At 48.2% G+C, this 14,252-nt stretch overlaps 1 protein-coding gene across 1 annotated transcript in view; it reads left to right on the forward strand.

The window, feature by feature from the left end:
- The window catches only part of LOC149350533 (uncharacterized), a 189,202-nt gene that overhangs the window by 111,587 nt on the left and 63,363 nt on the right, over nucleotides 1-14,252 (forward strand). The gene's annotated exons all lie outside the window — the stretch shown is intronic.

The raw sequence follows: 14,252 nt of genomic DNA on the forward strand, positions 1-14,252 counted from the left end.
CCCCCCCCCCCCCCCCCCCTGTCAATAATTTTGGAAGGAAGAAGTACAACTTAATCGCACTGCGCTCTTTGAATCCCCTAGACCGACGGAGACACGTACAGAAAGATAACCTACAGAGTAAACTGCAAAAGAGGAATACATAGACAACGAGGGCAAAGCGAAAAAGGAAACAGCAGAAAGCGCTCCACTGCTCCAGGAGAAGAGAGCGCTAACCTCCTCCCCCGCCGGAGCGACCGGTAGTGCTCAAGTTCCCCGCGCCGGAAATTGCCCCTGCCGTCTGTACGAGTGACCCCTTTTCTTTTTGAGCGCGCCTGTCTCCTTCTTTGCTTTTCTCCCCGGGCGACCCCACCTGTCACGAAAGAGCGAGCCCTGTCGATTTGAAGCAAAGTTTCCGGCCGCGGCCGGCTTTGTGGCGGCGCTGACACGCGCCTTCCCTTTGCGCTGCTCTCTTGAAGCGTAAAGAGGAGGGTTCCCAGGCTCTAGCCGAGAGCACGGCTATACGGGTGGCCCATATTGGGACACGACACGACTTGTCAGTCGACTACACTTTCCCCGCTGTAGTCCTCGGCGGAGTCACCGCCGTTCTTCGAAGACATTTTAAGGGCCAGACCTGTAGCTGCGAGGCCGACGCGCCTCATCCGAACGGAAGGTGTCTTTAGTATTAGGTTACAGAATATCGATCAACCAGGAGAGAAAAAAAGCAGCGGCAAAGCCTGAAATTTTGTTTTCGGAGGAGTGGAGAAGGCTCTAAGCTTTATGGAGAGGACACAGTGAGATGTATACGGAGTGCCCTCTTTACACCGGTGTTGGCAACGCATCAGCAAAGGATAGACCATCTCCGCAGTGCACGCGCGCACGTGCACTTCAGTCTGTCATAAAACTTTTACACAGTGGATTGTCAGAACGGTCTTTGCACACGACACTGCTTTTGCGTGGTGCAACCTAAAAGCGACGTCTGTGTCTTGATAGCAGCACAGTTGAACATTAATGGCGGTACTCGTACCTTTCGGCGTTTCAAGTGGAGACTTATACAGTATGGCGTTTTATATCTGTGTCGCTGGATCATTTTAGCGCCGCAGCCCTTGGCCATACCTATAGTGGCCTGGCCTTAGCTGGTGGCGTTTTACGATGTCATAACGTTGATTTACTAAGTCGCTTTAGCTTCCCAATCTCGATCGCGAGCAGGTGTATCAAGACCTCTCTTGGTTAGGCAGGCGCGCACCATTTTACCCAGCATCACAGTCCTTACGAAATCAGAATGCAGCCGGACGACTAAATCTACCTCTGGCCATGCTGCTGTCACGGCCCTCCTAGCCTCCAACTGCACCAACAGTGCACTTGCGGCGTAATGCGGTCCGCCGTTCCGGACAGTTGCGTCAGGCTTTCAGACAGGGCAGTAAATGCACTGCGGGAGATGCTTCTCGTCTGCAGTACTGTGCCGGCGTACTTCCCACGGGATTCGCAGGAGCGCGTCGGGGTGTTCGAGCCGTGTTGCGTACGCTAGGTGTCAGCCGACAAAGTGTACCCACGCTCGAGACATCCCTCCAGACATTTCCCCAAGTCAATCGAGGCTCGTTGACCCAGCGTGGCGCAATATGCACTACAGAGCCCGTCTGTATAAGGCAGGAATGGCGCAATGGCTCGCGACCACGCTGTGCTAATGTAGGTTCGTTTGAGCTTGTTACTAGTAGTCTCGCTATTCTACTGCCAGCGAAAAGCAGTAATGAAGTAGTCGTCGTTTGGTTCACAAGCTTGTTTGAAGGTGGTTCTGCGTAAATGAGCCTTTTGTACACGGCCACCAAACACTCATCCCTATTTGTTTAGGGAGGGAGCATAGCGCTGCGCTCGAACAACTTTCCGCGAAGACGTGGCCAAGCCGGCAGTAGTAACCTTGCTTTAACCCATGTTTGAGCACGGTATCAAAATGCGAACCGATTGAAACGTGATTGGCGCACTTGGTCTTACTGCTTCGTTCATTGGAACGCATTCCGCTTTCCGCATGCGCTTCGTGGCTATGGACCTTTTAATTAAAATAGACTGGCACCGGATTTTTTAATTGTGCGTAGAAAAAGAAAACACCGGAGATGGAAACACGTTCTCGCGTTTAGCGTTGTTACCTGGGGGAAATCATATTCGTACAAGAGTAACGTTGTACTACTCGGAAGTAATGCAAAACGTTACTTGTGTAGTGAGAAAGAAAAGGGGAAGAGTTATTGCCGTACTTCGTGCAGGCTTTCTGTCATGAACCAACCGCTGGAGTAGAGAAAGGAGCGTAATGAGAAATGAGTCGGCGATTATTAAAAATAATATTTGCACATCATCCGGTGGAAAGTCAGCGCAGTTCCAGCTGGGTTCCACCGTCGCCGAGGCGGCCGGTCTCCTCAGGCGTGGTCTCTCGTCGGCTCAACTTGTCGCGCCTTCGTCGTGTTCCTTATTGCGGAGAGACAGAGAAGTGAGGGGGGGGGGGGGGGGGGGGGGGGGTCCGGCGCGCGTCACGGTAAGCCGAGCTTAATCTTTCGGCCGACCGAAAAAAGAAATGAAGAGAAGGAAACAATACCCGAGGAGTGGCGAAACCTCAGCGCTCCTGTTCCGGGGAAATGAAGATAAGCTGCGAAAGGATCGTCCCTCCGAGAACCATTAGGCCGAGCTATCGCTGCTGCATACGCTGGGGCCCGTCGTCCCAGCCGCCCTCGCTCTCTCGCTGTGGGACAGCTGCCGCCGCCGCCGCCGCCGAGTTTGCTGCTTTCATTTAATACGGCGGCGCGGCGGCCCGGTTGTGTATATGAGGGAACAGTCGCTCAGGACGGTTCCGGAGGGCGCCGGGCCCACTGGGCCTCCTCTCTCCGTGCGCGATTCGCAGCGGCTCGGCACAGCTGCAGGAATAAAAGAGGGGAGCGGTTATTAATGGCCTTGAAAGACGCTGAGGCGAGGCCGGCCGGCCGGCCGGGCTCATTGACTCTGCTAAACGCACGATAATTATATGCGCTCCGGCACGAGGTGCTCAACACGTACACGTTGCGTGTTCTTCTCTACGGTGCTTCATTGAATTTCTCTCCCCGGGCGTCGCTTTCGACGCACCACGCGCCATCGGCGTCTGTAGCGGAGCCGGCCAGCGTTTTATCTCCCAACACTCGAGGATTGCTCGGCGCGAGAGGGGCGGCCGCATTTGGGAGCCCCATGGGCACAGAAGCCGCGCTCGCTGCGAAAATTAGAACGGGTTAGCGCCACCACCGCGCGAATAAGTTTGGAGAGAAATTGCGGCTCTTGTGAGTTTATTCGAAAAAAAAAAACCTACTGCAACTTTTTTTTTTTTTTTTCGGGGTGCTTCGAGCGCACATTCGCGTATGCGAGCCACCCTCGCTGCCTGCCTCCATGCTTTTCCGACATTATTGACCAAACGCGAGAAACAAATAGCTTGAACTGCACTGAAAAGAGGCTCTACTGCGAAGTCCAGAAAAACTCAAGCTGGTGAAGAAAGTAATTTTCACAAGAAAAATAAAAATTACAACTTCGTAATGTAGTCTTACCTGAAACGCGAACAGCTACATACATTCGGCAGACAGCTATCTGTGGCGGCCTTTGGGGCCCTCGAAGACATGGTATGAGTCGTAACTTCTTTTTTTTCGCAGTTAAAAATCAACTTTATGTAGACATGGACGATATATAAAATTTTTACTTGACAACAAGAGCACGGCGTGGTGAGTAAAACCAGAGTTCGCGCAGGACAGGCTCTTTGTTAAGCGAGAACCCGCTTGAGCTCGCGATGTGCACCGCCATCCAGAAGTAGCTTGAGCACCATTGGCAAGGTTTCACATATTGCTCTGGGAATAAGATTTTCGGAGCTAGCGCTGCGGCCTATCACATAGCATCTCTGAGTTCTCCATGGGCTTACCCGAGCTATGTCTTTTACTAGGACCAAAACTGTTGCACTTCAAGAAAGCCTGAATCTTGCCAGGCCGAACTCATGCGAAACTATGTCTTCAGCTGCAAGTGCGCTTTTTTCTTTCGCAAAGAATGTGTGAGACTTCTCTACTCGCTACTGGCTTTCAGTGGGCGCCTTCGCGAATATGTCCTCCTGGGAAATGTGGTGGCGGACAGCCTGATTTGCGAGACGCTGTCTGCGAGCCGACATAAAACGCTTCTTGCGATGAAAAGCGATACTTTAAAGAAATAATGAGACGCCAGTTTAGATCGCTATGGTGTCCGCCCAGTCAGCCCTGTGTGGCCGAGGGGGCTAAGGACGGCGGACGCAGCACTACTAGGCCGGGTTTGCAAGGGTCGCTGCGTGTACGCAGAAGATGGGGATAACAACGTTACCTGTCTGTTCTTCGTGCAGTGTTTCGGGCGACTTGCTGCATAAACAGGAGCGTCCTTCTTGAGTTTCCGAAGAGGACAAGGTTTCCTCTTGGCTCTAAGGAACGCATCGTTTTTCCATGGGGGAATCGGGCGTTTCAAAGAGAAACTTCTAGGCTTCCTCTAAAATATCTTCGTGACGCTGAACTGACGCACAAAGGGTGGCGATGATAACTATAGAAGGTTCCAGAGAGCTATGAGACAGCACCTCTTGGACAGAGAACTATACCACGAATGCTGGCAGTATCGGTTCGGCGGAGCAATCGCCAACTGCACAAAGTACGGCTATAGTCCCGCTGACAGCAATCAAACAACCTCAACATCAATATGCATCGTCTCAACGCAAGGTTGCTTGTTGCGCGTTGAGGCGTGTCTGAAGTTTCCCGTTTTGTACGCAAATCTCTCACGCTTCCTGGTCTTAGCGCTGCGAAGCGGCCTCAGCGTTCGCCCTCTGGGCCAACGCGCGCGGACGGCGTCCTGGCACCTGTGCTACAACGGCGATCGATGCCGGCAGGCGCGCGCGTGCGAGGAAAGCTCGCGCGCTGGTCTCGCACTTTCTCAGCTTAAGCGTCGCGTCACCTGCGCGCGACGCGCGCCGTTTGGACCTGGATTAATACACCGCGGCAGCGGTTCCCGCCAGCGCCTTAATTCTTGCCTTCTTCGCCGTTGGCCGCCGACTGGCCGGGTGAGGCGGTGATCATTAAGGACATGTTTACAAGGGGCCGTTCTGGAACATTACCTGATGGTTGAGTCAGCGGCGTGCAGAAACGCGCCTCCTATAAATATACACACGCGGGCATCCCCGCTCGCGCGCAGCGAAGGCCCTGCTTGCTGCCGCCTCTTCGAGCACCCTCTCCCATTCCTCACGCGTCGCTTGCCGTCTTGCAGGGCCCCTCCTCGTGCGAACGCACCAGTCAAAGGTAAAAAAAAAAATAAAGAGAGAGAGAGAGCAAAGCGAAGAGAGCCGCCGATCGTCGCCGCAGCTTCCGAATCTTGTCGGGCTAATTATGGCCAGATGCCGCCGCACGCTGTGGGTAGAGCCTAGGTGCGCCGCCGGCTGCGAGGAGGGCAAGGCTGGAGGAGCGCGCGCCCTTCGCGCCGGCGGCGGTGCGAGGCCACGCGCGGCGCTCCCCCCGTTGCCACCGCCGCTCGCTCACCGCCGCAGGTGCCCCCCGGCTTCTTTCGTCTCGTCCGAGGAAGCGAAGGAGGCGTGGGTCTTCCTTTCTCCACTGCGCCTTTTATTTTTCTTCGGCCGGAAGAACTACTGCTACTTTAAATACAAGCGTGAGAACACGGCTGCTCTGACACGTGGAACGTTCCGCGCCGCGAGGTTTCCAGTATTTGTTTGCGCTTTTACTCTTTTCACTGGGTGGGTCCCTTTCGTGTGAATAATGGCGGGCCTCGCGACGTGGTTTTGGCATGGCTCGCGGTCTTAAAGTCGTAAACTGACACGTCTTTCAGTCATTTACTGTGCTTCTTCTTTCTCGGAAGGAATAAAAAAAGATAGAAAAAGAACGCCGGTGAACGTCCTAAATTTACGCCTTTTTCTTTCAAGCGAAGCCAACCGTCCTGACGGAGCGAGCAGCGCCTTCAATGTTATCGTCTACCTTGTAATTATTCTTTCACATTCTTACTACTATGTTCCTGCTACTGCGGCTACCTGCAAGCGATTTAGACTGGGAAATAAGGCGCTCGTTAAGAGGATGAATGAAGAAGGCCGACAGTCATTAATACCGAAGAAAGCACTGGGAAGCGTCCTTAAGCTCAGCAGTGCGGTATTGTGTTTTTCTCTTCAAGTTTCAGTGGCGGTTCAGTTTAAAAGGATACCACGCGCCAACGGGGGAGTATAAGGCCACGACTTCCACATATCACTTTGTGGTCGTCGCTTCTATTGCCGCAGATTATTTTTCATCTTTTCTGCGTGAAAACGTAGTCATTTTGAATCTGTTAGAAATAATCTCTTTTCCTAATGAGCGGTGGATGTGCAACGTCCTGTGCCGTGCAGAACTTGGGAAAACAGCGACAGCTGGAGCTGAATTCGTGGGGCGTCCCAAGTGAGATGTTGAAGACATCGTTCCATCGTTCCTTTCCTTGCCGGTGGCTTGCTGCCGTTTGTACTTGTTCTCAAGGTATAGAGAAATAAAAACAGCCGTTAACATTTCATTTATCTCATAGGAGCTCAATACCTATGTGTGTTTATTCTTTTTTTTGGCATCAGCGGCTCTTCTTCCCTTGACAATATTAACTAGCCCTCGTAAGGGTGGCAGTAGATCTGTCATTAGTAGCAGTACGGCTACTGTCATGAATACTGCCACTCTGGCCGCTGTAGCCGCTGCTGCTACGGAACCAACTTTTATGTTGTTTAAAACTCCAAAAGCGCGGTGCCATCATGTATTAGATAGCAGTATCTTTCGGGCAATTAAAAGTGGAGACGCTGGTCTAGATCATTTTTTCTTTAACTCCTTAGCAGAGTATTTTACGACCATTCAAAAATAATTAGGATAACGATATTAATAATTTTAATGAAGTAATTGATTTAATCTTAATTAATTCGCTAAGATATTAGAAGTAATTTATTATTTAGCAACTGCCATTTTATCCCACTCGATTCCACTACTATTTATGCGCTAAAATGTCGCGTAATGTGCGTTTCGTTTCTTTCTTTTTTTTTTTTACTTTTTGGACTCCGCAATGTATATCATTAAAGCTGTACTGAGAAGGCTATTAATCGAAGATCTGAAAAAAATTGCCTGTTAAAAGAAGCACTCATGTGCTGGAGAGCATAAAAGGCTGAACATATGAATGAGCAAAGATCTGTTACCTAAGCATCTCGTCCATTACCCCCTTTCGTGACTAACGTATTTGACCACAATGACTGTGGGTTAGGTTCGTACACCGTTTTAAGTGAAGGGTGTTTGCATTCGCATCATAAGAGGCATGAACAGCACGTCTGACTAGCAAGGCTTTAGAAGAGTAAACATTGCTCTGTCATTAATTTCATCTATTCTCTCTCTTAACCATTACAAAGGCCAGCTAATAAAAGTGTAATGTTACACACACAATGCAGACAAGCATTGTAGGATTGACAATTCATTAAAGGAATGTGGACGCAGCAAAAAAAAAAAATCGAAAGCAGAGAATAAGAATGAGTATTGATTCAGTTTGAATGCAGAGACACTCCGAATTCAGGTATGTGCGATAATACTGCATGAAGAAATTACTTGTGAATAAAAACATAACAAACTAAACTGACAATTTTGAATCCTTGAAATGTCACCTCGAAATCCCCAATAATCGCTTGGCCCTGAAAAGAAAAAGAGGAAGAAGAGATACATTTCCAATAATTAGAATAAAAAATAGCCTGTGACTTCTGTCACAGCATTTTAAGAAATGCGATACCATAACGCATTGATATATATGCAAGAGTTCTTCAAAAGAGGTGCAAGCTCGACGTTTAAACTTCTGTGAGTGAATAAACTGATCGATCCTTGGCTCCTGTTCAAAACCTGTACTGAAATGTAGATCTCCCGTCAACGAACAGGACAGTCGGAAATTCGCGAAGCACGATGCGGTGTTCTAACTCCATTCGCCTGTTGCTTGTGGGAGTTGGGGAGGTGGACTGTGTGCATAAGCGACGATAACGCTAGCACCATTTTGCATGAACACTCCACGGCTTAATTTCTCTTAGGAGACGCGGGAAATCAGTTGCAATAACAGACTGTAGCTCTGTTCATGCACGTCTGCGGCTTTGGTTTCCAATGCTATGCGCTCAGCGCCAAAAAAGGAAGTTTAAACGCTGCATAAACATTATTTACCGTAACTGATGTATTAGTAAAAAGGTTTCGAAGCTATGCACACAAGCGCACACAACAAAACTGCTTTATTACGACTAGGCTGCACATTGAGTACAGCACAGATAAGAGGCCGTGCAGAGAAGAGGCAGCGCCAGCAGCAAAACTCGAGCTATTCAGCATCCGGATGTTATTACTGAATGTGCGGCACCACTTTCTTTAACAGCTGTGGAACAAATTTCTTTTTGAACTGCCTTTGCCATACTGTTGAAGAGAGGCTGTTGTACGCATTATATGCCCCAAGCCTCAACGGTGACGATACGACAACGTTGCATAAGTAAAGAACTGCGCGAGTTGTCCTAGATCCAAGCGTGAACAATTCCCCAGCCGCCCACGGAACTCATTCGGCCGCGGTATCTACAAAGCGATTTGTTGGGAAAACATTTATTGATCCCCACGCGGTCCTGGCGTAAGGCGCGCAGGCTTCAATTAGTGCTTCCCGCCTCTCGTTTCCGGCCTGAACGCCGAGAAGCGAGTTGGGGGCCCTCTTTAAGCTTATTACTGCGCTCTTCCGCAAGCGCTGCCGCGTCGAAAGCCGTCTTGGCAACGCCTATCTGACTACAGGGGATAAATCATGGTTTCGAGTTAACGAGGTCTTTACGTAAGATGGAAGAATCATCGTGTCCCGTTAGTGTTTTGCTGGATATTGCCTAATCGGCCACGCAGTGGCAGCTACAAAAAGGGCTCATACTAACAGTCGCCATCGGTTACATACTTAAATGTGTGCCCGCACGCACGCAAGAAGATAATTTGCACAACTGTTCCACAGGCATCAAAACTGTTCTAGATTGACTCAGCAAGACTTTTGGGACAAGACATGAAAGAAGTTGACGCTGGCACCTCTTCGTTCCAAGTGTACACTATATCTACTTCGTTAATGTTCTGTCCCAACGGTTAGGCTGAACCCATCCATCTGTGTATAAGCTAACGTCATTTCAACCTCTGTTGCTGTGCAAAAGGCCTGATGGATGAGTCGTGGATGGCATGTTTATTTTAATACAGGATTAATTTCTTTTCCATATATTTCTTCATGTTCATCTAGCTAACGGCACGTTACGCTAATTTCGCCCATGTACCCAACCCAACGTGACCAACACGACGTGCGAACTTCATTTTCACATCACGTCACGTAATGGGAACACGTCATGCACGTTATGCGAGCATCACGGCACGTGAGTACCTCACGGGAGCATGGAGCGTGGACGCCACGGCCAGGGGTTCCCTCAATGTCACATTTTTATAATCGTATTAAGGCACAGAGTTTTATTTGCAGAATAAGTTACGCGAAGGCACGCCACACCACAATCGCACTGAAGACGCGTGGAGATCAGCTTACTGAGCTCTAGAAATCCAGTTCTTCTCTGTGCCGATAGGGTTGAACAAAGCTTGAGAGGACAGTAAAGCTCCGCCTTCAGGGCATGACGCGATGGCGTCATTGGATCACTTCAGCGGCCTGGGGTGCTATTTGCATATCAATTTGCCATTCATTCTCTACTTTACATTCATATGTTGCAGGCAGTCCTCACACCTCTCCTGGCGCAGTGGTGTAGCTGTTACGCGATGAGAGACTGGCCCGGCAGGTGGCTGCTTCAAACAAAGACCCAGGTTGTTCTCTACGAGCAACGACTCGCGCGACCAATCATTAATTTGCAGCCATTAATTTTGTGGACAGGCTGTGATGACGTCATAAGGTCACGTGACCTAGGTGGCAGTGGCCACCCGCTTTTTCTCTCACAGCGCCGACAACGCCGACGATGGATCTTCTGCAGTACGTTGCCTTGACGCTTTCGCGTTAAAAAGTTCCATGGCACAACATATGTTACTCAAAGTCATGTGGCCTCACTGATGACTAAGCGAAACGTATATGTCATAGTACTATGTTAATGTAGAAATGCCGAGTTATTTGATAGCTATCTGGATAAAGCCGAAGAGGCGCCACAACAAGGCGAAATTGGAGAGAAGTCACGCGACGCCACTAATGACGGAGCAAAATGTAAGTGTCAGCTTATTTGAAATGGTGTCGAAATTTTATGACGAATTCTCTTTGAGAAACTCCAGGATTACCGCTTTGCACCCAGCCTTGTCCAACTACGCGTTTAACTTCCCAGTGCCACCGTCGTTTTTTGCAAGCGATGGCTAAGCTGCATATCATTTGTAGTCCCTATGAGCCGCTCTATCATGGTGGTCACCACGCAAAAATATCGTAAGCTGACAGTTTAGCGTCGCCTCCGTTGGGGAGCCTAGGGCCAGGTCCACATCACAACCATTTTGCAGTTGCAATAGACCTTTCCACTGTTCACAGCTTGACTGCGCGCGCGTTTGTGTTGGACTGTGCTGAGCATGCGCAGTAGATGCCTCTTTGAAATCCGCCAATCAGAACGCTGCTGGCACAGCCCAGTGGTAATATGGCTGCGCTCAAAAAGGCAAATGTGAAAAGGTCCGCACCCACATCTGTCGCGGCCATACACGATACGCGGTCATTAGGGACTCGTAAAACTTTTTCTTTGCAATACTCAAATGCTTTACAGCCAAAGCACGCTTTACAGGAGGAACAAAATGACTACAGAGTGGATACGCTGTCCATGACAGATTCACGCGACCCCGGATGTAGTCAAATATGGCGAAATTAAAATCAGCTGAGTGCACTTAGGCAGCCACAGATTAAGTGTGACGCTCTAAGTGTGGTGTTAAGAAATGCAGAAAGATTATGGAAGCTTTGAACTCATTGACCGTAGGGATACGGGATGGTGTATGCAAGGTTTGTTTGTGTGCCCTTACACTGTCTTAGCATTTGTATCAATGTGCCTTCCTGCTGTATTTTATAATTTTGTATTGCGCCGTCTACATGGGCCAGAAATTTTTGTCTTCAGTATGTTGCATTAAACTCTCGGCGTGTGCGTTTAGTGCACGCCTGAGCGTCGTTAAAATCCAATGTTTCTATTTCATACAGAAACATACCTGTCCCGCTTAGCTGTGGCGAAGTGTCAAAGAAACATCAAGAAAAACAAATCCACGCAGTGCTGTCTGCAGCTCTTCTCAGCAAATGGGGCGTTATTTTTTATTCTTGTTTGAATGGAGGAGAGGATAGTCAGCAGGGGCTATATCTTTAAATATTAAATTTCTGGTTAGATACATAATTCTGGATTGCCGTTCAGAGAGCAGTATGCAACTGCTGCATGGTATTTTTCGAATGTTTTTTTTTTTTTTTCTGTCAAAGCACGAGCCTGTCACTTCCCGCTTGAGAGCCGCAAGAATAATGACCTTTTCGTGAGCGAATGCAATGAGGCGTGGAGGCATCGCTGAGGCTATACTTACAGATAAGTAATTCGTTGCCAGAATGTGCACTATTTCAACAAATTCAACGTGTAACTTTGCACGCATACTCGGGGCGACTCGTGGTAACTGATGCTTGGTTTGGTCTATGAAATTTAACATTCCAAAGTGACTCAGGCTACGGGGACGCCGTAGTGGAGGACTCCGGAAAGTTTCGACCATATGGGGCTCTTTAACATGCGCTGACACCACACAGCACACTGGCCTCTTGCATTTCGCCTCCATCGAAATGCTACCGCCGCGGTCTGGATCGAACCCATGTCTTTCGGGTCAGCAGCCGAGCTAACCAGTGAGCCATTGCAGCGGCTGGCAGCTGATGTTTACTCATCCATACATAACAATGCTGTAGATCTACCCACCGAAGTGTCATGTGCCGCAAAAATGTACTTGTCTATTGAAGTCCACCTTGGGTGATAAATTTTTAAAAACTATTCCACTTATTCTTCCTCACAGTGGGCAACATAGCGGATGCCCTTATAAACTCGTAGACATTCTAGAATTTTTTAATGTAGATGTATGTTGATGTAACACATTTCCTGTTGCGTCCTCTTTTAGTGTTGCTATACCCCTCAATCATGCTAATACTATGGTGGGACTAATTAAAAGACTCAAAAACAAAAGTCCCGTGCCATATTATAAGATTCTTGAGATGGAACACAACTGTTATTAAAGCATCGTATCGAAATAAGTTCAAAAACCTTGAAAAGACCCGCCGCTATGGGCACACCTTTACAGAGGCGGAATGAAAAACCGCTCACGTGCGGCGATTCCATGACAAAAGAGCCGAAGCAATTGAAAATCCCTCGGAACCCTTCGTAACAGCGTTCTTGATATCCCGGGTACAGCTTTTGGCCCGTAAAACCCATTTGTTTTAATTCTGAATCCTTGAAGTAACTTTTGGCACGTGCTGAAACGAATCAGAAATAACGGTATGTCCAGGCTTGTTTGCCATGCACTGACCAGCCCAGCAATACGGTTCACTTAAAAAGGTCTGAAATATCGAATATCTGTTTTGATCCCAAGAGCAGGTTTACGCATCAAATGTTTAGTTGTATGCGATGCCACCGAACGGTTCGTCCAACGACGAAACAACTTTGAACACGGAAATCTTCCATTAAGCATTCATGGATGCATACGAACTTAGCTGTTGGGGTCTGACCCACCGCTTATCCTTTTGCGTGGACCTTCAGTGATGTCGTCGCTGTGTCAAGTAATTTTGCCGACGTTTCAAAAGACGTTTCACTCTTCATCCATTACGCTTAAGCGGTCTACTTCCAACTACTTCGTTAATGTCACCTCTTCTGCGTCTGCTATTTTACCTACAGGCGTATTTCACTACGATCATGCCACACTGGTATCCTTTTCTGCACAATCTCGCTTTTTAATTATTATTGAGGACTGCATATTGCAAAAAAAAAAAAATGCGCAGAAGACCTATTCATTTTCTCGCAGTCAAGCAAAGATTTACTTTCCGTTTACTTTCCGCGTATTTTCTCTCAACGTTCTCAGATTTAAACAGATGCAGCTTCAACGGGACGGCGAGTATAGTTGCAGCTGCTACCCATGCCAAGGGCATCAAGTTGTGCAGGACTAAAGATGTCCGTTCTCTATTTGCCTCTATACATCCATAGGTTCATAATTCTCTGAATTACGGATGCCCCCCACACGCGTATCTCCCCTCTCTTTCTAAAGCAGCTCATGGCAAGCCTGAGAAACATTTCAGGCTCAAAACTACCCCAACTCAAAATTTCTACTCTAAGTGCAACACCCGCCGGAGATTTCATCATTAAGGCTATATCTGAGCACAAAGCACTTATTCTATTCTATTCTATTCTATTCTATTCTATTCTATTCTATTCTATTCTAATCTATTCTATTCTGCCCCGCCGCGGTGGCTCAGTGGTTACGGCGCTCGGCTGCTGGCCCGAAAGACGCGGGTTCTATCCCGGTCGCGGCGGTCTCATTTCGATGGACGTGAAATTCTAGAGGCCTGTGTACTGTGCGCTGTCAGTGCACGTTAAAGAACCCCAGGTGGTCGAAATTTCCAGAGCCCTTCACTACGGCGTCCCTCAAAGCCTGAGTCGCTTCGGAACGTTAAACCCCAATAAATCAAAAACCCAATCTATTCTATTCTATTCTATTCTATTCTATTCTATTCTATTCTATTCTATTCTATTCTATTCTATTCTATTCAAGTATTCTGTTCTCAAAGCGTTTGTCAAACGCCAATCTACACTTTTACGTCCAGGCTTTGCACTAGAGTTAATGTTCCTGCCGGAGTCCTACTTACTTTTTCTGTTCTGTCTGGAACACTGCAGAAAACTACCCGCTTGTTATCTTGTATACGTCGGTGGAAAATAAAGTGGTAAACACAGCTTCTTTAATGATGCCACGATGCGCACGAAGCGCACAAGGCGGAAAGTGGGAACCTTTACCTGGAGTAAGTTTTCAAGACACGAATCAAATAAACTTCGTAAGTGAAGAGAAGTGGGAGAAGAGAGAGCACTGGATAATTTCAGAAGGTAGAGAACTGGGAAAGTGCCATTTGTAGCAAAAGTACGACGGCGCTCTTAATGCAGGAAACATCAGTGTATACAGCGCCAATTGAGATAAACATTACAAACCTAGCGCAAGCGTGCACGCAGACAAAGAAAGATGACGATATCTGAAGCCAAAAGGCAAGTTCCAAAGGCATCAAATGAGAGACCAATATCG

The sequence above is a fragment of the Amblyomma mixtum genome, chromosome 3, assembly GCF_055824585.1.
Source record: "Amblyomma mixtum isolate Tamu chromosome 3, ASM5582458v1, whole genome shotgun sequence".
Lineage (NCBI taxonomy): Eukaryota > Metazoa > Arthropoda > Arachnida > Ixodida > Ixodidae > Amblyomma > Amblyomma mixtum.